The 26,404-nt window shown below is 37.9% G+C and overlaps 1 pseudogene; it reads left to right on the forward strand.

Moving 5' to 3' along the window:
* The first annotated feature begins 1,591 nt into the window (after nt 1-1,591).
* Nucleotides 1,592-26,404, forward strand: part of LOC123943543 — a 46,990-nt pseudogene continuing 22,177 nt past the window's right edge.

The raw sequence follows: 26,404 nt of genomic DNA on the forward strand, positions 1-26,404 counted from the left end.
GCTGGTGCAACCACTCTGGAAAACAGCATGGAGGTTCCTCAAAAAGTTGAAAATAAAGCTACCCTATGACCCAGCAATTGCACTACTGGATATTTACCCTAAAGATACAAATGTAGTGATCCAAAGGGGCACGTGCACCCGAATGTTTATAGCTGCAATGTCTACAATAGCCAAACTATGGAAAGAACCTAGATGTCCATCAACAGTTAAATGGATAAAGAATATTATATACATATATATATATATATACACTCACACACACACAATGGAATACTATACAGCCATCAAAAGAAATGAAATCTTGCCATTTACGACAACATGGATGGAAGTGAGGGTATTATGCTTAGCGAAATAAGACAATCAGAGTAAGACAATTACTCATATGATCTCCCTGATATGAGGAAGTTGAGAGGTAATGTGGGGAATTTGGGGGGTAGGAAAAGAATAAATGAAACAGGATGGGATCAGGAGGGAGACAAACCATAAGAGACTTTTAATTTCACAAAACAAACTGTGGATTGCCAGGCGGAGGGGAGTCAGGAGTGGGTGGTGGGGTTATGGACATTGGGGAGGGTATGTGCTATGGTGAGTGCTGTGAAGTGTGTAAACCTGGCGATTCACAGACCTGTACCCCTGGGGTTAATAATACATTATATGTTAATAAAAAATAAAAAATTATTTTAAAAAACAAGATGTGAATATATAATATGATTTCCAGAAAAATCAGTGAGAGAGAAGAAAACAAGAGACCATTTATTTGCTCATTCAAGGTACAGAAATCCTACTTATCAAAAACTACCTAATTTCCTGATACTATACTCTTTATTACAACATGACAAAAGCAAGAGCACCAAAACATCAAAAATTACCTATTCAAAGAACTGAGCTTTAAGTAAAAATTTGAAGACTATTTGACCAGAAACTTAAAAACTAAACTTTTTTTTTTTTAAGATTTTATTTATTCATTTGACAGAGAGAGATCACAAGTAGACAGAGAGGCAGGCAGAGAGAGAGAGAGGGAAGCAGGCTTGCTGCCGAGCAGAGAGCCCTATGCGGGACTCGATCCCACGACCCTGAGATCACGACCTGAGCCAAACGCAGCGGCTCAACCCAATGAGCCACCCAGGCGCCCCCAAAACTAAACTTTTTATATTAGATTCTTTCTGATTTCAAGTTCAAAAATAAGATACTACCAAAATACTATATGAATATGGTAATCTAATTTTCAGAACAAATTGAAACATTTCATAAGAAACTTTTGGGCAATCTATTTAAGAGTTGTTTTTCTCTATCTAGGCTTGTCATATATTTAGCAAAAATGTGTTCGATCCAGAAGAAAAATAGAGAGGTATCACCTAGTTCAAAATAGAAAAGTTCTAATATCTCTCCTATTCCCAAAAATACAGTCAAGTGCAGAGCATATCACTTCTCTAACATCTCCTCTTGTCTTTGCTATTGGCTAGGGTAGCAGCATCCATCTAAACATAGGTACAGATGATCTTTGCCTAAAAGTTCTCTGGACAACTGAAACTCTGGCTGCCTTTCACTAGGATATGCTCACCAAACATCTGCCTTGGGTAACATTACACCCATGAACCTCCACCCTGAAGGTAAATGAGGAAGCTGAGAGATATACTCCCTCTGATGGTTTGTACACAAAAGACCACGTTATGACCTTTTCAAACCAAAGTTTCTTTTTCTTAATGCTTCTGTACTCAGAAAAAAACTCCTCTTTTGCTAAGACTATTAGTACTTTTATATCATTTGGATAGAGGGATAGTCATATAAAATTGATAATCTATCTACCCTAAAAGCTGGAACTATGGAAAGAAGTATGCCTACCCATACAGAGAAGGAAAACAGTATAATATGGTTAGTGTTTAAATTCAGTTTTGTTCATTGCAGATAATTCCATTTGCACATTAAGGAAAGTTCTAAGTTTCTACAGAAAATCTGCAGAGATACCAGGTTTATTTATGATATATTCACATTGCTTTTATGTAACATAGCCAGGGAAATTTCTCAATTTGAATCTGTAATTTACCTATGTGGATTAATAAAAGAGAGAGTAAGAATCCTTAAAAATCAAAGTTAATTCAAAATGTCAGTGTAACCTACACACTGTTATTCATCAATCTATTCATCTGTTTTAAAATACTTGTATTAAGGGGCGCCTGGGTGGCTCAGTGGGTTAAAGCTTCTGCCTTTGGCTCAGGTCATGATCTCAGGGTCCTGAGATCGAGCCCCACATCGGTCTCTCTGCTCAGCAGGGAGCCTGCTTCCTCCTCTCTCTGCCTGCTTCTCTGTCTACTAGTGATCTTTGTCTGCCAAATAAATAAAATCTTTAAAAAAAATACTTGTATTAAATCACTGATATTTTTAACCAATGATATGCCCATTACCTATGATACCTTCCTTTATGACTAATCAAATTTATGCACTTACTTCCTGTTCTTTCCACTTGTAAAAATCTTTTCCTTCATTCCATACTGAACCCGGTTTTCACATTTTCTGCTTTAGCATACTTATTTTCCTCCTTCCCAGACATTTATTTGCTTGTTTTTATTTCTTTTAACCTTATTCATTTTATTGATATATAATTAACATACAGTATTATGTTAGATTCAAGTGCATAATATAATGATTTAATAATTCTATACATTACCCAGTGCTTATCAAAATAATATATTCTTTCTTGTCGGGAGCAGCAAAAGCAGATGCTAGAGTGAAATTCATGCTATAATTGCTTGTATGAAGGGAAAAAGTTGAAATAAACAACATTATACCACAAGGATCTAGAAAAAGAAGAAACTTAGCTGGAATTTAGTAGAGGAAGGAAATAATAAAGAAATACCAGAAATAAATAAAGACTTGAATAAACAATAACATAACATTGAAAATAATAACCAGTTTTTCCAAAAAAATAAACAAAATTGGCCATGCTTTAACTACATTAACTAAGGAAAAACAAAGAGAGAGAGAAAACTTAAAAACCAAAATGAGAAATGAAAGAGAAAACAATCCAACAGATAATTACAGGTATAGATAGTATGATAAAAGACTATTATAAACAATTATATACTAACAAATCAGATAACTAGGGGGGGAACCAGATAATTCCTAAAAACACCTAAGTTACCAAAACTGAATCATGAATCTTTAATATAAGAAATAGGAAATCTTCTTAGACAAATAACAAGAATGAAAGTTGAATTAGGACTCAAAATCTCCCAGCACAGAAAAGCTCAAAATTATATGGTTTCATTGGTGAATTCCACCAAACATTAAAAAAAAAAAACCAACTAATGACCATTTTTATCAAAATCTTACAAAGAATAGAACAGAGGAATACATTCAACATCATTCTATGAGACTGTATTACCCTGACACCAAAGCAGGATAAAAGCAATACAAGAACAAAAAGTCTAGTTTATCCAGCATTGCTGCTTCAGCACTCTTTTGACATCCATTTGCATGATAAATGTTTCTTCACCCCCATCACTTTTTTTTTTTTAGATTTTATTTATTTGACAGACAAAGATCACAAGTAGGCAGAGAGGCAGGCAGAGAGAGAGAGGAGGAAGCAGGCTCACTGCTGAACAGAGAGCCCAATGCGGGCTCGATCCCAAGACCCTGAGATCATGACCTGAGCCCAAGGCAGAGGCTTAACCCACTGAGCCACCCAGGCACCCCATCCACCCCCATCACTCTTAATCTGCAGGTGTCTTCTGGTCCAAAATGAGTCTCTTGTAAGTGGCATATAGATGGGTCTTGGTTTTTTACCCATTTTGACATTTTGTGTCTTTTGATTGGAGCATTTAGTCCATTTACATTCAAAGTAATTATTGGTAGATACGTTATTTATTGCCATTTTATTACTTGTTTTGTCATTGTTTCTGGAGATTTTTTTTCTGATCCTTCTTTATTTTTGTTACTTTTGGTCTCTCCTTTGCACTCAAGGAGTCCCCTTCAATATTTCTCACCAGGCTGGTTTAGTAGTTATGAACTCCTTTAGTTTTTGCTTGTCTAGAAAACTCTTACTCTGAATGATTGCCTTGGTGGACAGAGTGTTCTTGGCTAACGATTCTTCCTATTCAGCATAGGCCACTTCCTTCTGGCTTGCCAAGCTTCTGTTGAGAAATCTTCAGCCAGCCCAATGGGTTTCCCCTTGTAAGTTAAGTACTTTCTTTTTCTTGCTGCTTTTAAAGTTTTTTTTCTTTATAACTATATTTTGCAAATTTAACTACAATATGTCTTAGTGTTGTCCTCCTGCTGTTGATTTTGATGGGAGCTCTCTGCTCCTCCTGGATTTGGATGTCTGTTTCCTTCCTCAGATGAGGGAAATTTTCTGCTATTATTTCTTGAAATAAATTTCCTGTCCCCTTTTCTCTCTCTTTTCCTAGGACCCCTGTAATATGAATGTTATTATGCTTGATGGAGTCTCTGAATTCCCTAGGTCTATTCTCATGTTCCATACTCTTTTTTCTCTCTATTCAGCTTCATTATTTTCCATTATTTTGTCTTCTAGTTCACTATTCATTCCTCTGCATGGAGCCATGGTTGCAGAGAAGGGTGAGAGAGAAAGAGAAAGAGAGAGGAGCACACAGTGGAATACAGAAGGAATACATTACCCCAAAGTCACTGGCTTCGAAAATGACAGGGGCTGAATTTTGTGAGTCCTTACAACCAGCGGGGCTTAAAGCCTGGAGTTTTAAAGGTCAGCAGCCTTGGCTGGAGTAGAGCCTGGAGGGCACTGCCTTGCTCCTGGAGAGCAGATAGGCAAACAACCCAGAGACAGACAGCATGGAAGCAGTGATCTGAAGAATGCCTGGAGCACAGAGTGGGGAGATTATTCACTCTTCTCCTTGTCTGGAGGACATCCTTGAGAGGGAAGCATTTATGGAGACACCCCTCCAGGAACAAAGTGGCTGGCTGGTGCCATTTTCCCTCACTCACCCCTAAGCATAAACTTAGAGCCACCTGCAGGAAGCAGCGGAACACTGACACTGGGCTGCTTAACTTGCTTACACCAAGCCCCAATCCCCTGTGCTCTGAGAGAACTGCCCTTCTCAGTCAAGCTTGCCTCAGTCCCAATGCAGTAGGGCCCCTCCCCAAGAAGATTGGCATAAGCCGATGCCCACACCATGTCTTCTGACCAGAAAGTTCTGCAGGGCCTCAGTTCTGGTGGACTTGGTGTCAGGTCTCATTTCACAAGCAGACCAAAGCACACCTAGCTATAACTAGCCACATTCAAGTTCAAACACTGTCCAGACCAGGCAAGGAGAGCCTCTGCAGACCATTGGCCTGAAGGATGGAACAGCCAAAACACAATAACAGAGCACAAGCAGCACACACCACAGATACTCCCTGAAGTGCCAGGCCTTGGGAACTGCATGACTTCTTCTTTATAAGGCCTTTACTTTCAGGAGCAAGAGACAAATCTGGCTTTTCTAATGGAAAGAAGAAGTCAGAGACTTAAACAAAATTCCAAGACAGATGTATTTATCCCAAATAAAAGAATGAGATAAGACCACAGACAGAGATCTAAATGAAAGAGAAATAAGCAACATGCCTAATAGAGAATTTAAAGCAACATCATAAGGATACTCACTGGGCTTGAGAAAAAAATAGGAGACATCAATGAGACCCTTCCCAGACATATAGGTCTCCTTCATTAGGCTTCTATTGCATTTCCTCAAAACTCCAACACAGAGCTTAGGCTATTTCATCATACATACTTCTCGCTTCAGTACTAGACTGATATCTCCTTAGGAAAAGTACTCTGTCATTATCACCGATTGCTTATTTAACTTTGTACCTACAGTGCAAATCATAATGCCTGGGACATATTAAGGACTCAATAAACATCTATTGAATGATTAAATGATTGATTAAAGGATTGAATACTAGGAAGTAGGGAGTTAATCATTCAGCTATTCTGAATTATATTTAGTCCTTCTCTAGTCCATTTGAAATTGACTGAAATAAATATCAGAAAGGAGACAGCTGTAAAAAATTCTGAAGGAAAAATCATTCTTCAACATATATGAGTAGTAGGTTGTTCCTCTAAAATTTTCCTGTAAGACTTGCTTTATGGGTAAGTTACGTATTTTTGGAGGTTTATTAGGTAATCAGTACTTTCTTCACTTTTCAGAGAACATGATCTATTTAATTATTTACTCATATTTATCCACTCATGTCTCATGAATATAAATGAATATGAATCAATAAGTAGAACAACAAATGTCCTATTAGTAGGGCTCTTGGTTATAAGCAATAGAAATAGATACTAATTTAAAATAAAAGCAATTGGGGCACCTGGTGGCTCAGTCATTAAGCATTTGCCTTCAGCTCAGGTCATGATCCCAAAGTCCTGGGATCGAGCCCCACTTTGGGCTTCCTGCTCAGTGGGAAGCCTGCTTCTCCTCCTCCCACACCCCTTGCTTATGTTCCCTCTCTCACGGTCTCTCTCTGTCAAATAAATAAATAAAATATTTAAAAATATAATAATAAAATAAAAGCAATTGATGAGATATGTATTAGGAGGGTCATAATAGGAAGCGGGAAGGAGCTAAGAGGCAACAGAGAAAAGGTAGCAAAAACTAAAGAGCAGTTATGAGCGTAAAACATTCTGATGATTACTCCACAGTTACTTCAACTACTCTTTCCATTCTGGCATTACTTGCTTATGTTTTAAAGTTCTCCAGGTGGCCAATCAACCTAGCTTATGTTCACAAGCCCATTACTTAGCAGGGAGAGGGAGCTCCTCAATACTTTTGCCTTCATAGCGGAAGACTATTACCAGTATTAATTCCCACCAAGAATACACATGATGGAAGAAGGAAAATTCCACAAAACAAAGGCAGGTTGCTGTTAGGAAAGGAAATTAATGTTAGCCAGCCAGAAAGTTACAAATATTCCCCACAAATACACATTACATTGTAGGCAAATTTTTCTTCAAAGAACTGAAGAGAGGTCAAGGATGAACCAGATATGAATACTCCCATTAAGAAACTTACAGTCACAATTGCTTTGGAATCACACTATTATCACTATATCCTGAAAAAATTAGGTCAATATATTCAGTTGAACTGTATGTAATTACTAATATTCAATCATTTTTCACCTATAAAAAATGGCAATTTCACATGATTCACCCTAAAACTTAGGCTAAACAAAAATAAACTATTAAATTATCAAATCCTGAGAGTTCATAGGCAGCTTACATTCCATTTTTTATTCCCATAACCGTTCTTCTCAAATTTATAACAGATGTCACAAACTGAGTGTGCATTGAGTGTTTGACAGCACTGACCTCTACTTCCCTAAGCATTCACCTTTATTTCTTTTACCTAAGTACTAGGATTTCTATGGTGCCTGCAAGACTCAAAACAAAATAATTTTGTGGCATGTCTTATATTAGATATTACAAAAATGAGTACATTTTAACAGGTGAAAATAAACAGAGAATAGAAAATAGATTATATGGCCAATAGAAATTAGGATTAGCCCAAGAGGAAAAAATTTTACAACCACTATATAAATAAATTGAATAGCTTTGAAGACAATTATCATGCAAAGTGATTGTGTTAGATGTTCAAGTTAGAGTAATATATTCAGAATAATAAGCAAGAAGAATTTCTGTTCAAGAAACGTATATAACTATAAATAGGAGAACAAATAGGGATCCAAGTCACAAAAGTATTGTGTTGTATCAGGGATTAGCAACCTTCTAAAATGTGCACCAAAATTTCAAGCCCTAATCTTCAGGTTCTTCAGGATCATGGAGAAGATGGTTACCATGCCAACTTATTGTAACAATGTTTCCATGCCAACTCAAATGATAACTAGTAAAAAGGGTGTTGTTTTTCCAATTCTTTCCTTAAGGTAGCTCTCTCAAGCAGTGAATAGTGAACCTAATCAAGTGTGGCAAACTGGCACTTGAAGATACCTGCTGTTCTCTACCCTCAGTGGTAAGACCTGATCACTTTGACTCTGGGTGACCTTTATGGATGTATTTGATTCTGCATAGCTCTTTAATGTGATTCAGTATCATATTTACTGAGCCACAGAGTATCTCTGTAATTTGAAAGAATTAATACAGCTTCTAATATACTCAATTTATTCTCAGAAACTTTAAAATGGGAGTTGGGGGGGAAGGAGAAAATTCCAAAAATTTTATATATTTATGCATTAGGTTGTAAGTATTTTAAAGTACTGAACTTCTTCTTTTTCAATATTTTAAGGATAAACTTTGGGTTTGTGTCAAGAATCCCCGAGACCACACACAGGCTTGATGATTTGCTAGAAAGATCATCAGACTTAGAAAATAAATTTGGTTCATTATAGCAAAAAGACAGCAACTGAAATCAGCAAAGGGAAAAGGTTTATGGTGGAAACTCCAAGAGAAACCAGACATAAGTATCCAGGTATCCTCTCTCTGTGGAATCATATGGATACATTTAATTCTCCCAGCAACAGTGTGTGAAAAGGTGTGCCAAACACTGTCAACCAGGGAAGCTCACCTGTGTCTTGGCATCCAAGGTGTTTAGTGGGGGCAGTAGCAAAGGCATGTGGTACTTGCTTGCATGACTGACTTCAGCTACTTAGACTCTCACCCCTCACAAAGCACAAACAAGTGTTTACACGTGTCACACTGTGTACATAAATTAAATGATCTGTTATCTCAAGGACTAAGGCCTCAGGCATACAAAAACACTTATAAGGCAAAATATTCCAAGAACTCAGAATTCATCTCCCAAGAACTGATCAAGGGTCAGTCCTGAAGACAAGCTTTTCTTCTGAATGTGCAGAATTTGAGCAATCCTGGCCTGCTAAGTTAACCCTTTCTTACTTGCATGGCAGATTGTTAATTGTAATATAAAATCTGCCTCCTTTTCTTATGTGGTAATAATTTTATCTGAGCACATAGCAAGACAATTAGAAACTATATCTCCCATCCTTCCTTGCAGCTACTTGTGACCATGTGATTACGTTCTATACAATAGATTTTATGAAAATCCCACCTTACTACCTAGAAGGAGATTTCTTCTCTGGGGCTTTCTTTGTTTGCTCATTCCTGTGCAAATGATGATGGGTCAACATCCCAGCTTCAACCTATGACCCAGAAATTCTGTATCACAAGAAAAGTATATCACAAGAAAGTCTCACATCTGTCCATAAGGGGACATTACGAAGTTGTTCACAAGCATTGTTTGAGGTAGCAGGAAACTGGAAAAAATCTAGTTGTCTGTCATTGGAAGAACAAGTAAGCAAAACATGATAGATTCACACCAGTTAGGGTGATGCTCAGAACACGTAACAAATTTCATAACAGCAGCCCCAGTCAGTCAAAATGAGTACCAGCTTCAGCAGTGGAGTGGCTTCCTAGAGACTTCCCACTTCCACATTCCTGCCCCAAAAGAGGGTTTCATGTTAACCCTGTAGATGCTGAATTGTGGACAGATCCAAAGATCTAGTGAAGCAGCCCTCAGGAAACCCTAAGTAGAGGCTATTTTTTGATCCACATAAAGGCATTTTTATATTTTAATAATTTTATGAAGATACACATGTATATCTGAAAAACAGCTATGTGGAATATGAGGCATTGGTTAGAATAAGTAAAATACATAGTCACATTGCAACATAGATAAAAATAAAAAATAAAATTAGGTACATAGTAGAAAACCATTTAAATTAAATGTACTTGTACCAACAGTACTCATTTTATAAGAACACATAAACAAAAGACACAATATTTTTGCCATTATTACATGAGCAGAGGGAAATGGCAAAAAGGAATGGTGATGAGGGGGAATAAATAAACAAGAGAGGGCCTGGTGTAGATGAATCATGATAATACCCAAAATATTCCATTTATGACTAAACTTTCTCTGAGTCCAACAAATGCAGTCAGCCTATCTCTATGAATTTCCTTGTGTTAATGAACTTACGCAGAAGAAACTGACTAGATCAAAAGAAAACTTTTGTCCAGATAACTTGTTTCTACCAAAAACAAAAATTGTTTTTAAAATTCAGTTCATAGAACAGAGACAATTTATCAAGGAATTTGAGGAAAAATCGAGAAAATGGGATTTGGGACGAGTCTTAAATGATAGATAAGATTTCAACTGAAGAACACAGGATTTCTGACAAAGAGAAGAACAAACAAAAAAAGCATAGGGGTGGAAAGCCTGAGGTGATGGGAAGTGGGAATAAAATGAGAAAGCAAACAGGATGCATGAAAGGGAGAAGTGAGAAAGCAAACAGGATGCATGAAAGGGAGAAGTGAGAAGTGTAACTGTGAAAATAGGTTTCAAACCTTCCAGAATTGGAAGGGTTATGGATGCTAGGCAAAGAACCCTGAAGAAGATGAGAAGCAATTGAATTTTGTAGTTGTTGTTATTGTCATTGTTATTAGCATGAGTCATCATATAGTCAGGAGAATTAATCCTGCAGCTTTATTTAGAATAGCTCAAAGGGAGGGGTTCTCAAGTGAAAAACACAGTTTGAAGAGTTAGGGGTTCAGAACCAGTCACCTCAAAATGTGTCACTTTCGTATACAGATTATTTTGAACTGAAAATGATAAAAGCCCAAAAGACTCAGGAAGAAACTTTGACCTTCTCCCAACTGTCTAAAAGAATTTAGATAGAGAACCTACTCTAGGAAGAGAGCTATCACCATAAATAAATACAGTATAATATTAACTAGGGTAGTAGTAAGAAGTTTACTGTCTGTTACTAGGTAGTAGACAGTAAGAAGTCTATGTTAAAATTCCTCTCTATGTCCCATTGTTTCTGGATGGCCCAGCGAACATTTGTTTACCAAACATGAACTCCTTTTCATTTTCCTGTGAATTGCTTTCCTTCCCTTTGAAGTCCCAAACCACACCCCTATCTTCTTAGATCTGAATGACATATATATCTCATTTTATCTGTCTTTTGAATCTTATATTTATGAGGATTCCCATACATACAAATTAAATTCGATTTTTTCCTGTTAATCTGTCTCATATCAATTTGATTCTTAGACCAATTAGAAGCTTGAAGGATATAGTAAAATTTTTCCTCCCCAGCAAAGACAATTACAATAATTCAGACAAGAGATTGTGAACGTTTCTATGTGGGGGAAAAAATTGATGGGTAAAAATCTATAGACTATGTGACTGATTGGAAGAGAACTTTGAAGGTAAAGGAGTTGATGTTTGAAAGATAGAAAACTATTGTTTCGGGTGTCTGGGTGGCATAGTGGGTTAGGGCCTCTGCTTTCGGCTAGGATCATGGTCCCAGGGTCCTGGGATCGAGCCCTGCATCGGATTCTCTGCTCAGTGGGGAGGCTGCTTCCCTCTCTCTCTCTGCCTGCCTCTCTGCCTACTTGTCATCTTGTCTGTCAAACAAATAAAATCTTTAAAAAAAGGAAAGAAAGAAAACTACTGTTTCTCCCAGAAATAAGGGATTGGGGAATTATTATATTATTATTAGTGGTAGTAGTATTATATTATTATTGTTATTGTTATTGTTATTATTATATTAATACATTATATTATATAACAATGTTATATAATATATAATTATATATTATTTTAATATTATTATTAGCAATTATTATAGCAAGGAAAAAAGAGAAAGAGAAAGGATATTAATTTTAGGTGTTCAAAACCCTTAAGGGAAAGAATTTTTAGAAATGCAAAATGTGAACATATTTCTAGGCCAAGTAAGAGGGAATGATTAAAGATGAAAATTCAAGATGGCAATATTTTAACATAAGGTCCTAAAGGAAAAGCAAAGGAAAATCATGACCTTGGTAAGTAGGAAGGAAATGTCTTCCAGCCCGGCTAGATGAATATGTGAAGAAATATATTCATTATTTTGTTTTGGAAATATCTCTGGTACCTTAAAATTTTTTTGTCTCCTTGCAACCTGGAAACAAGATCACATCCTAAACCTGCCATTATTTTCAAATAGTAAATTGTTAAAAGGTTGAGGTGATTTCAGGGAGGACTGAGATAGTAGTACTGCCCAGTCTTCATGGTTCTATTATGCATTACGAGTGTACAGACCTAAGAGGGTCTACAGACACGCCTTCCTTGTTGAATGGCTAAGCACTTTGATTTGGAAGGGAGCCATGTACTCCCTCTAAGCAAGAATTATTTCTAACATAATTTGAATCTGTATCACAAAGCAAACTGTATCATCTTTTCACTGTTATTTACTCACTAAGAACCCTGAAATAGTTTTCCACAATTGCACTGATAAACAACAACAGCACAATAATGGATATGTGGATGTTATAAGTGAAAAATGAAATGAGATTTGCCATTCTAATCCAGAAGCACTTTTCACTGTTAAAACAAATAAATTATTTGACATAGCTGGGGGATACATTTCAGAGAGTATAACCAGTACAACATGAAGATCTGCAACTATGATTCTAAGACTCATTAAACCTTTTATTTCTTTCAGGTCCAAAGTGGTATTATAATAGAAAACCATATTTCTCAAAGTGGTTAGAGATTTTAGAAGGTAATTTACTTGAAGCTTATTTTCAAAAGGAATTTTTTGCAAACAAAATCATAAATCGATCATTTTAAGTTCCCTTTCATTCCCTCCTATTGGGCACATATAGTGACATTTGAAACACCAATATGATATATTTTTCATTTTTTTCAATTTCACCTTAATGGGGTACTCCTCAAGAGTTAGTGATGAAAACTGTGAAGAGTAATGTGTTAAAGTTCCCATGATTGCCTAAAATAATTTGATAATTCCTTCTACTGAACAATTATTTCTCTCCTTAAAATTACCTCAAGGCCATAATTCTGAGCCAAATATGTATTGAGTATGTGTTATTTGCTAAACATTGTGCTGTGTTAATTATATATAGTCCTGTAGGTATGGAATTATAATGATTACATGATATAGGGATGGGAGTTATCAACTTGTTTTCATACCTCACAGATATTTCTTCTATCTCTCTTCTACTCTGTAGGCTAAATTTTCATACTACTTCCCCCACAATTCAAATTCATCTTTCATATATCAGTGATATTTCCAAAACATAAATTTGATGATTTTTTTCATGGCTTAAAATTCATCAGTAACTCTTTTTATCACACAGATTAAAGTCACAACTCTTAATTTGCTTTCCAGGTTTATCTTTCACTCTTTCCAACTCCTTCTTCATCTTTTCATCTGGCCTTCCTCCTTCTTTTCCCTCTACTCCCCTCCTTCTCCCTCCCCCTTCCCCTTCCTCCTCCCTCCTGCCTCCTCCATCACCTCCTCCCTCTTCATCTTCTTCTTCCTTTTAAAACAGGGAATTCCTAGACTTTACAGTGTCCAGAGAAGTCAACACTCTTCCATGTCCCCATACCTTTTCTAACAGTTTCCTCTATCCAAAATTTTTTCCTTAACCCCATCTATATTCCTGACTAACACTACCTAACGACCCTCATCCTACCCTATCCCTTACCTTGACCTGGACTGGGAAAGACATATTTTCCTGTGAACACTCACTTCAGGAATTTATCTCATAAAAATTTTCTTCTTGGGAAACTCCTACCCCACTTCCAAGCATTACCACTTACATTCTGATATAAACACTCTTTACCTTTGGCTTCTTTATTTCTCCGATCAGATCTGTGTTATGGAATCTCTTGAAATTCAATCACACTTGTCTTTTAATCTCCCTATTAGACTGTAACATCTTTAGGAAGAGGGATACTATGCAGAAGGCCTGGCTTATTACAGGTGTTCAATAAATGTTAATTGAAATGAATAAATAAATGCTAGATCTATCTTATTTAGAGTAGTCTATTCTTTCTAGGGACTAAATTTTTAATTTTGAAAGTAGAACAAGTTTCTCCTTGGTCCCCCCCCCCCACTTTAAGAGATCTAGAGTGGTGATATATTTATTACATAAAGATGCTATGGAAAGAGCAGTAAAATGCAGTGATTTGAAGTTCTGCAGTCTTATAAAACTGGATTTGAATCTTAGTTCAGTCATTTTCTGCCCCTATAACACTGGGTATATTTTTAAACTCTTAAAGATTTTGTTTCCCCATCTCTTAAATAGGGATAATAAAAGCATCACTTTCACAAGGTTGCTAAAGGTTAAATAAAGATGAAGGTTGAATAAGAGGATGCATCTAAGGCTGGCTACAAAGCACTAGTTAGTTTTAGCTATAGTTACATATTATCACTACTACCAGAGGTAGTGAAAATGGAATCCAATTTTAATTATCCAGTTCCAGCCTATTCTTCTATTCTTCCATACTAAGCTATTGTGAGCTGTGGTCTGCTCCTTTTTCTTCACTTAGTCACTTAACATAGAAACTCTCAATGTCCAGAATACTTCCATGAGAGGCTATCTGATGAGAGCCCAGCCACAACCATTGTGCTATGGACAAGGGACAATATCTTTTAAATAATTTTATTAAAAATATTAGTAATCCTGGGCGCCTGGGTGGCTCAGTGGGTTAAGCCGCTGCCTTTGGCTCAGGTCATGATCTCAGGGTCCTGGGATGGAGTTCCACATCGGGCTCTCTGCTTGGCAGGGAGCCTGCTTCCCTCTCACTCTCTCTGCCTGCCTCTCTGCCTACTTATGATCTCTCTCTGTCAAATAAATAAATAAAATCTTTAAAAATATATATATATTAGTAATCCTAGAACCTTAGTCACCACACTGATAAAGTGTATTCCATGACACTTTTCTGGAATATAGGATAAATGACTGGATGGATGCATAGCTCTGCTTTACTTTTTCTGAATTAACTTTCTACTTGTGACACTCTGAAGGCTTTTGAATTTTTATTAAAATGATGATTCTATGTTTTTAAAAAGGATGTGTGTTTTCTTTATAAGTCATATTTCATAACTTATTTCTGTTTTCTCTACTTCCTTTCCTCTGCATTGACTCTGAAGCCTAGTTGTACACCTGACCATAACTGACCCACTCCCAAATATCTTCCATACAAAAATATATACCCTAATAATTGAGGAGAAAAGTGGATTAACTTCTTATTTCACCCACTTAAAAATACCTTTACGTTAGATATAATAGAGTTGATGACAATTATTTTTTAATCAAAATATATTTAATTTCAAAATAGATTTTCCATGAAACTTAAGAAAACTTGAACAGTGATTAGAATTTCTTATTGTATTTCTATTACAGAGTATTCTGTCTTCGTGTACCTGGATGTGATGCTCTTTAAGATCTGTTCATGTTTACAGAAAAGTAATGAAAGTAATAAATAAAAGTGGTCAAAGGAATAAATTTAAGAGTAAAAATCTTATATAGCCAAATGAATGTCTCAATTGTGACTTCGTGAGGCTCAAAATTCTCCCCAAATTTCATGTTTAGCAGCACCACAAAGTAAAGTATAGTCTAAAGCTGGTAAGTGTACTGTCAATACATTTTTTAAAATAATTCAATATACTATGGTGCTTTAAGAGATTAATCATTTCTGCTTAATTTTATATACATAATTTCTTTCTTTATGACTGTGTTCAATTATTTTGTGGCAGCAATAAATATACTTTGGCTCAAAAGACCATCAAAAAGTTGCCAAAATTAGATGCTTGTATTCTTTTTAAATTTTTATTTATTTATTTATTTATTTGACAGAGAGAGATCACAAGTAGACAGAGAGGCAGGCAGAGATAGAGAGAGAGAGAGAAGCAGGTTCCCTGCTGAGCAGAGAGCCCGATGTGGGACTCGATCCCAGGACCCCGAGATCATGACCTGAGCCGAAGGCAGCGGCTTAACCCACTGAGCCACCCAGGCGCCCCTTAAATTTTTTTAAAGATTCCATTTATTTATTTAACACAGAGAGAGAGATCACAAGTAGGTAGAGAGGCAGGCAGAGAGGGGGAAGCAGGCTGAGATGAAGGCAGAGGCTTAACCCACTGAGACACCCAGGTGCCCCAAAATTAGATGCTTTTAATATGAACAACTGTATTTTCTTATCCTCTTCCTGAATACTTAGCTATAAAACTTGAAAATGTTATTACAGAATATAAAAGAATTCTAACTTCAATGACTATAGACAGCAGAATAGGGCCTTATTCATAATATATGTTCAACAAGGTGTATTAAATTGGATCTAAGTTTTCAAATATTTAGTTTTGAATAAAAATAACTAAATCATACATGAATTAACTCTGTCTATGCTGAATTCTAAAAACACAATTTCACCTTGAGTTATTCACCTTGAAAATTCTCTACTGTAAGTATATTTACCTCATCTGAAAACTAGAGGCAAAACCAACAGATATACAGTAGTTGTCCTTTATCTTTAGGAGATATGTTTCAAGACACCCAGTAGATGTAGCAAAGTGAAGAATGTAGGCATGAGGCTATTACAGACCTTTTGGCTATATGTCTACAGGTGATCGCTGGTAACTGAGTCTATGGAAAGAGAAACCACAGATAGGAGGAGGACTACTGTATTCAAGTTCCTTTTTGTCTCCTGATAAAAAGGCGTGAAAGGACTTTCTAACCTCAGTAGTGTGCTAGAAAATTCTAGTATTTTCTAGCAGAACATTTTCTGCATTCCCAGGATCCCTTATACCTAAGGCATAACCATATGACCTAAATTTTGTCAATCAAATGTACCATATGGATTTGGGTTTTTAATTTAGCAATGTTAAGAGTTATGTTTTTATAACCCATACATCAAAATGTCTAAGATTAATCACTTAAATCACAGAAAAATCTTTTGAAATCATGGCAAATAAATACCTTAACAAATGACAAAAATTGATGAAAGTGTGCAACATACACGACAGATAAAATACCAATTTTTAATATTCAAAAGCTCATATTATTAAGAAGAAAAGATAATATAAACAGATAATAGACCTCTCCCACCCCAAGTAAAAATGAAATTTTGAAAAGCCAATAAGATCGGGGGGAAATGCTCAGCCTTACTCATATATAAAGAAAGAGAAATCAAAATAACAATGAGATAATATTTTTCATCTGTCAGATTAGTAAAGATGTAAAGTTTTATGATACCAACTACAGACCAAGATGTGAGAAACAAGGCACTTTCATTCACTATTGATAACAATGTAAATTAGCTCGGCTTTTGGAGTGGAAATTTGGCAACATCTATCACAAACTTCAGCATATGCTTGCTTTGACTCACCAATTACATTTCAAAGAATTTACCAAAGGATGATCTTACAAAATTTCGTGAAAATATCTAAAAGGATATTCATCCAAGATTGCTTTCTATTAACTAAAAAGAAGAAAAAAGAAAAGAAAAAGAAAATGCTAAATTTCCAAAAGTATGAAAGTGGTTTGTAACTTAATGGAGTTGGGAGGAGAGATGGGGTGGCTGGGTGTTGGACACTGGGGAGGGTATGCACTATGATGACCACTGTGAATTGTGTAAGATGGATGAATCACAGACCTGTACCCCTGAAAAAATTACTACATTATATGTTAATTAAAAAAATATTATGGTCATCCATGGAATAGAACATCCTGAAATCATTAGAAGGAATGAATTTGAAGGAGGAGTCAAGATGGCAGAGAAGTAGCAGGCTGAGACTACATCAGATAGTCAGATAGCTGATCAGGAGATCAGCTCGATAGCTTATCTAAACATTGCAAACATCGACAAATCCAACAGGAGATCGAAGAGAAGAAGAACAGCAATTCTAGAAACAGAAAATCAACTATTTTCTGAAAGGTAGGACTGGCGGGGAAGTGAATCCAAAGCGACGGGAAGATAGAACATGGGGGGAGGGGCTGGATCCCGGCAAGTGGTGGAGCAAAGGAGCACAAAATCAGGACATTTAAAAGTCTGTTCCACTGAGGGACATTGCTCCAGAGGCTAAACCGGGGTGAAGCCCATGCGGGGCCAGCGTAGCCCCAGGTCCCGCAGGGTCACAGAAGGATGGGGGTGGGGCTGAGTGTCACAGCTTGCGGGTATTAGAATGGAGAAGCCGGCTACAGAGACAGAGCTGAGGACTGAGCTCTCAGCTAGGGGTTACCTTGAACAGGTCGTAGGCTGGGTGACCTCGGAGCGTGGCCAGAGGCCAGGGAGACGGGAGTGATTGGGCACTATGCTCTGAGGAGTGGGGCCCCTGAACTCTCAGCTCGCCAGGCCAGAGACTGGGAGGCCGCCATTTTCATTCCCATCCTCCAGAACTCTACAGAAAGCATTCAGGGAACAAAAGCTCCCGAAAGCGAACCCGAGCGGATTACTTAGCCTGGCCCCTGGTAAGGGCGGGGCAATTCCTGCTTGGGCAAAGACACTTGAGAATCACTACAACAGGCCTCTCACCCAGAAGATCAACATGAAATCCAGCCAGGACCAAGTTCACCTACCAAGGAGAGCAGGTTCAATACCAAGGAGAGCAGCAGAATTCCAGAGGAAGAGAAAGCAAAGCACGGAACTCATGGCTTTCTCCCCATGATTCTTTAGTCTTGTGGTTAATTTAATTTTTTTTTCAATTTTTTTTCTTCTTCAGCTGATTTTTAATAACTTTTACCCTTTACTTTTTTTTATTTTTATTTTTTTTATTTTTTTATTTATTTATTTTTTAATTAATTTATTTATTTTTATTTGCTTATTTACAGCATAACAGTGTTCATTGTTTTGGCATCACACCCAGTGCTCCATGCAGTACGTGCCCTCCCTATTACCCACCACCTGGTTCCTCAACCTCCCACCCCACCCCACCCCCTCCCGCTGCCCCTTCATAACCCTCTGGTTGTTTTTCAGAGTCCATAGTCTCTCATGGTTCATCTCCCCTTCCAGTTTCCCTCAACTCCCTCTCCTCTCCATCTCCCCATGTCCTCCATGTTATTTGTTATGCTCCACAAATAAGTGAGACCATATGATACTTGACTCTCTCTGCTTGACTTATTTCGCTCAGCATAATTTCTTCCAGTCCTGTCCATGTTGCTACAAAAGTTGGGTATTCGTCCTTTCTGATGGAGGCATAATACTCCATTGTGTATATGGACCACATCTTCCTTATCCATTCATCCGTTGAAGGGCATCTTGGTTCTTTCCACAGTTTGGCGACCGTAGCCATTGCTGCAATAAACATTTACCCTTTACTTTTTAAACATTTTTTAACTAGTTTATCTAATATATATATATTTTTTTCTTTTTTATATTTTTGCTTTGTTTTCTTTTTTTAATTTTTTCTTTTTTTTCTGAAACTCTTTTTATCCCCTTTCTCCCCCCCATGATTTGGGGTCTCTTGTGATTGGGTTAAAGTGCATTTTCCTGGGGTTTTTGCCACCCATTTAGTACTTTACTTTATCCTTCATATACTCTTATCTGGATAAAATGACAAGACAGAAAAATTCACCACAAAAAAAAAAACAACAAGAGGCAGTACTGAAGGCTAGGGACCTAATCAATACAGACATTGGTAATATGTCAGATCTAGAGTTCAGAATGACGATTCTCAAGGTGCTAGCCAGGCTTGAAAAAGGCATGGAAGATATTAGAGTAACCCTCTCTGGAGAGATAAAAGCCCTTTCTGGAGAAATTAAAGAACTAAAATCTAACCAAGTTGAAATCAAAAAAGCTATTAATGAGGTGCAATCAAAAATGGAGGCTCTCACTGCTAGGATCAATGAGGCAGAAAAAAGAATTAGTGATATAGAAGACCAAATGACAGAGAATAAAGAAGCTGAGCAAAAGAGGGACAAACAGCTACTGGACCACGAGGGGAGAATTCGAGAAATAAGTGACACCATAAGATGAAACAACATTAGAATAATTGGGATTCCAGAAGAAGAAGAAAGAGAGAGGGGAGCAGAAGGTATATTGGAGAGAATTATTGGAGAGAATTTCCCTAATATGGCAAAGGGAACAAGCATCAAAATCCAGGGTGTGCAGAGAATCCCCCTCAAAATCAACAAGAATAGGTCCACACCCTGTCACCTAATAGTAAAATTTACAAGACATAGTGACAAAGACAAAATCCTGAAAGCAGCCTGGGAAAAGAAGTCTGTAACATACAGTGGTAAAAATATTAGATTGGCAGTAGACTTATCCACAGAGACCTGGCAGGTCAGAAAGAGCTGGCATGATATATTCAGAGCACTAAACGAGAAAAACATGCAGCCAAGAATACTCTATCCAGCTAGGCTATCATTGAAAATAGAAGGACAGATAAAAAGCTTCCAGGACAAACAAAAACTAAAAGAATTTGTAAACACCAAACCAGCTCTACAGGAAATATTGAAAGGGGTCCTCTAAGCAAAGAGAGAGCCTAAAAGTAGTAGATCAGAAAGGAAAAGAGAAAATAAACAGTAACAGTCACCTTACAGGCAATACAATGGCACTAAATTCATATCTCTCAATACTTACCCTGAACGTTAATGGGCTAAATGCCCCAATCAAAAGACACAGGGTATCAGAATGGATAAAAAAAAAAAAAAACCCATCTGTATGTTGCCTACAAGAAACTCATTTTAGACATGAAGACACCTCCAGATTTAAAGTGAGTGGGTGGAAAACAATTTACCATGCTAATGGGCATCAGAAGAAAGCTGGGTAGCAATCCTTATATCAGATCAATTAGATTTTAAGCCAAAGACTATAATAAGAGATGAGGAAGGAAACACTATACCATACTCAAAGGGTCTGTCCAACAAGAAGATCTAACCACTTTAAATACCTATGTTCCTAACGTGAGAGCAGCCAACTATATAAACCAATTAATAACAAAATCAAAGAAACACATCAACAATAATACAATAATAGTAAGGGACTTTAACACTCCCCTCACTGAAATGGACAGATCATCCAGGCAAAATCAACAAGGAAATAAAGGTCTTAAATGACACACTGGACCAGATGGACATCACAGATATATTCAGAACATTTCATCCCAAAGCAACAGAATACACATTCTTCTCTAGTGCACATGGAACATTCTCCAGAATAGATCACATCCTGGGTCCTAAATCAGGTCTCAACCGGTATCAAAAGTTTGGGATCATCCCAAGGATATTTTCAGACCACAATGCTCTGACACTAGAACTCAATCACAGAGGAAACTTGGAAAGAACCCAAATACATGGAGACTAAACAGCATCCTTCTAAAGAATGAATGGGTCAACCAGGAAGTTAAAGAAGAATTGAAAAAATTCATGGAAACAAAGGATAATGAAAACACAACGGTTCAAAATCTGTGGGACACAGCAAATGCTGTCCTGAGAGGAAAATATACAGTAGTACAAGCCTTTCTCAAGAAACAAGAAAGGTCTCAAGTACACAACCTAACCCTACACCCAAAGGAGCTGGAGAAAGAACAACAAAGAAACCCTAAACCCAGCAGGAGAAGAGAAATCATAAAGATCAAAGCAGAAATCAATGAAATACAAACAAAAAAAACAATAGAACAAATAAACGAAACTAGGAGCTGGTTCTTTGAAAGAATTAATAAGATTGATAAACCCCTGCCCAGACTTATCAAAAAGAAAAGAGAAAGGACCCAAATAAATAAAATCATGAATGAAAGGGAAGAGATCACAACTAACACTAAAGAAATACAGACAATTCTAAGAACATACGATGAGCAACTCTACGCCAACAAATTTGACAATCTGGAAGAAATGGATGCATTCCTAGAGACCTATAAGCTACCATAACTGAACTAGAAGAAATAGAAAAACCTGAACAGACCCATAATCAGTAAGGAGATTGAAACAGTCATCAAAAATCTCCAAAGAGGGACGCCTGAGTGGCTCAGTTGGTTAAGCAGCTGCCTTCGACTCAGGTCATGATCCCAGAGTCCTGGGATCGAGTCCCACATCAGGCTCCTTGCTCGGCAAGGAGCATGCTTCTCCCCCTGCCTCTGCCTGCCACTCTGTCTGCCTGTGCTTGCTCTCTCTCTCTCTGACAAATAAATAAATAAAATCTAAAAAAAAAAAAAAAATCTCCAAACAAACAAAACACCAGGGCAGTGTTTTGTTCCCAGCTGAATTCTACCAAACATTTAAAGAAGAACTAATTCCTATTCTCCTGAAACTGTTCCAAAAAAAATAGAAATGGAAGGAAAACTTCCAAACTCATTTTATGAGGCCACCATCACCTTGATCCCAAAACCAGACAAGGATCCCATCAAAAAAGAGAACTACAGACCAATATCTTTGATGAACACAGATGCAAAAATGCTCACCAAAATACTAGCCAATAGGATTCAACACGTGAATGAATTAGGTGAATAGGATTATTCACCATGACCAAGTGGGATTTATTCCAGGGCTGCAAGGTTGGTTCAACATCCACAAATCAATCAATGTGATACAACAGAGTAATAAAAGAAAGAACAAGAACCATATGATACTCTCAATAGATGCTGAAAAGGCATTTGACAAAGTACAGCATTCCTTCCTGATCAAAACTCTTCAAAGTGTAGGGGTAGAGGGCATATACCTCAATATTATCAAAGCCATCCATGAAAAACCCACCGCAAATATCATTCTCAATGGAGAAAAACTGAAAGCTTTTCCGCTAAGGTCAGGAACACGGCAGGGATGTCCATTATCACCACTGCTATTCAACATAGTATTAGAAGTCCTAGCCTCAGCAATCAGACAACAAAAAGAAATTAAAGGCATCCAAATCGGCAAAGAAGAAGTCAAACTATCACTCTTCGTAGATGATATGATACTATATGTGGAAAACCCAAAAGACTCCCCTCTAAAACTGCTAGAACTTGTATAGGAATTCTGTAAAGTGTCAGGATATAAAATCAATGCACAGAAATCAGTTGCTTTTCTCTACACCAACAAGACAGAAGAAAGAGAAATTAAGGAATCCATCCCATTTACAATTGCAACCAAAACTATAAGATAGCTAGGAATAAACCTAACCAAAGAGGCTAAGAATCTATATGCAGAAAACTGTAAAGTAATCATGAAAGAAATTGAGGAAGACACAAAGAAATGGAAAAATGTTCCATGCTCCTGGATTGGAAGAAAAAATATTGTGAAAATGCCTATGCTACCTAAAGCAATCTACACATTTAATGCAATCCCTATCAAAATACCATCCGTTTTTTTCAAAGAAATGGAACAAATGATCCTAAAATTTATATGGAACCAGAAAAGACCTCGAATAGCCAAAGGAATGTTGAAAAAGAAAGCCAAAGTTGGTGGCATCACAATTCCGGACTTTAAGCTCTATTACAAAGCTGTCATCATCAAGACAGTATGGTACTGGCACAAAAACAGACACGTAGATCAATGGAACAGGACAGAGAGCCCAAAAATAGACCCTCAACTCTATGGTCAACTAATCTTTGACAAAGCAGGAAAGAATGTCCAATGGAAAAAAGACAGCCTCTTCAATAAATGGTGCTGGGAAAATTGGACCGCCACATGCAGAAAAATGAAATTGGACCACTTCCTTACACCACACATGAAAATAGACTCAAAATGGATGAAGGACCTCAATGTGAGAAAGGAAACCATCAAAATCTTTGAGGAGAACACAGGCAGCAACCTCTTCGACCTCAACTGCAGCAATTTCTTTCTAGGAACATCGGCAAAGGCAAGGGAAGCAAGGGCAAAACTTAACTATTGGGACTTCATCAAGATCAAAAGCTTTTGCACAGCAAAGGAAACAGTTAACAAAACCAAAAGACAATGACAGAATAGGAGAAGATGTTTGCAAACGACATATCAGATAAAGGGCTAGTATCCAAAATCTATAAAGTACTTAGCAAACTCAACACCCAAAGAACAAACAATCCAATCAAGAAGTGGGCAGAGGACATGAATAGACATTTCTGCAAAGAAGACATCCAGATGGCTAACAGACACATGAAAAAGTGCTCCACATCACTCGGCATCAGGGAAATACAAATCAAAGCCACCTCACACCAGTCAGAATGGCTAAAATGAACAAGTCAGGAAATGAGAGATGCTGGTGAGGATGCAGAGAAAGGGGAACCCTCCTCCACTGTTGGTGGGAATGCAAGCTGGTGCAACCACTCTGGAAAACAGCATGGAGGTTCCTCAAAAAGTTGAAAATAGAACTACCCTATGACCCAGCAATTGCACTACTGGATATTTACCCTAAAGATACAAATGTAGTGATCCAAAGGGGCACGTGCACCCGAATGTTTATAGCTGCAAGATCCACAATAGCCAAACTATGTAAAGAACCTAGATGTTCATCAACAGATGAATGGATAAAGAAGATGTGGTATATATACACAATGGGATACTATGCAGCCATGAAAAGAAATGAAATCTTGCCATTTGCAATGACGTGGATGGAACTGGAGGGTATCATGCTTAGTGAAATAAGTCCATTGGATAAAGACAACTATCATATGATCTCCCTGATATGAGGACGTGGAGATGCAACATGGGGGGGGGGGGTAGGAGAAAAATAAGTGAAACTAGATGGGATTGGGAGGGAGACAAACCATCAGTGACTCTTTTTTTTTTTTTTTTTTTTACTTCATAAATAAATCAATAAATAAAACTCTTTACCAATATTCTGGTTCTTTTTTTTTTATACATACAGATAATTTTTTAACCTATTTACCATCACACTGAGATGTCCAGTACATCAAATTCTTTAATAACCTTCTAATCTGAACTTTTTGATACATACAAAAACAAACTGAGAGTTTCTGGGGGAGGGGGTTTCGGAGAGGGTGGTGGGATTATGAACATTGGGGAGGGTATGTGCTATGGTGAGTGCTGTGAAGTGTGTAAACCTGGCTATTCACAGACCTGTATCCCTGGGGATAAAAATACATTATATGTTTATAAAAAAATAAAAAATAAAATAATTTTAAAAAAAAGAAAGAATGAATTTGATCTACAGTTAACATAAAAGAGTTTTCCAAGATTAAACGGTAAAGGAAAAGAAGCATAGTGCACATATAGCATTGTCTCTTTGGTAAACGTTTTAAAGGATATTCACTAGCTGGTTTTAAAGGATATTCACTAGTCTGGTGACAGACTGTACTTAAATTTTTCAACAACACCTCCTACCACAGTTCTTCTGACATGTCACTTTGCCACACCCATATCAAGAGGTGGAGTCAAAATACCATGGCCCACTCTGTGAATCTGTACTCATTAAGTGATCTGTTGTTGACTAACAGAGTGCAGTGGAACTTGGTTTCTAAGGTTCTGTCAGGGAAGACTATAGTTTCCATCTGGTCTCTCAGAATGCCTGCTCTCATATGACCCCTGTTCTGATGTTCCATGTCTCTCTCTCTCTCTCAGTCTCATGCACACCAGAAGATAATATGGTCTTGTGTTGCAGAAAGAGAATGTGCCACCCAAGAACATAGTCAAAGCTATGAAGACAACTTTAGACATGTCTGCAGCAGTAAAAAAAAAGCACGGGATTTTAAACAGCAAATTTGAGGTTTGTTTGCCATGGAAGACACCACTGGATTAGAAAACTCTCATCAAATCTGGACCCAGAATGAGAATGGAAGTGCACACCAAAAGGATCAATGGAATTCTCTAGAAACCATCAGTGACCAATGAGGACCTTCCTCCCGGGGATGTAAGACTGGCCTTGAAGACAAGGGTTCCAGTGGGCCTGCCCTGGCTCTCCTGGCTGGCCTGGAGCCCTCAAGCTCTCCCCAGACTCTGGGGAGTCTTGAAGGCAGCTATGCTCACCACTATACCACCAACGCTCTGGGGAGTCTTGAAAACCAAGAGGCATCTCGAGGGAACTCTCTTGTAGCCCTAAGCGAGGCTTGGAGGAAAATGTCCTTCTCGGTTCTTAGAAAAAAGCTTGACATCCACCTCCTTAATCCTATTAGAACTTACCGGGGTTGGAGCCCCAAGAACGGAGGACCCTGACAGGGCTGCTCCTGAAGTTCACACCAGGTTCTTAGAACGGGGTCACTTCTGGGGCCGAGCGCCTGACAGTGCTGTCCCAAAAGAAGCTAGAGTACGAACGCAGACCTGCCCCAAAGGCGCTTCTGGTCCTGGAACACCGCCCAGGCGGGCCCTCTGAAGGACTGAGGGGCCACGTCTCCAAGTCCTCGGAAGAAAGGGGCCAACCACCAAATGGCCATGTCTTCACGGAGCAGGCCATAAGCCTAGAATTTGATTTCTCTGACCACGCTGGCAGCAAAGAGCCACCCCCATCATGAAAGCTGCAAATGAGACTCAAGGCCTCCCTCGCCCCTCCCAGGATGAAAGGCCACACAGGGAAAGCCTCCTCCCCCGATCCAGGAGGTAGCAGAGGGTCCCGTTTCTGTCCCCCCGGGCCTTACAACCTGCAGTAGGACAAGCTACGTGGCCCACCCTTTAATCTGTCAGGAGGTGGTGGAGAAGCAGAGCCTCACGGACCCCCCTAGAGCGGCCTGTGGTGGACCAAACGAGTGTGGTGACCGCGGAGGAAGACTCACCTCCCAGCAAGTCGGTGCTTTGAGC

The sequence above is a fragment of the Meles meles genome, chromosome 1 (genome assembly GCF_922984935.1).
Source record: "Meles meles chromosome 1, mMelMel3.1 paternal haplotype, whole genome shotgun sequence".
Classification (NCBI taxonomy): domain Eukaryota; kingdom Metazoa; phylum Chordata; class Mammalia; order Carnivora; family Mustelidae; genus Meles; species Meles meles.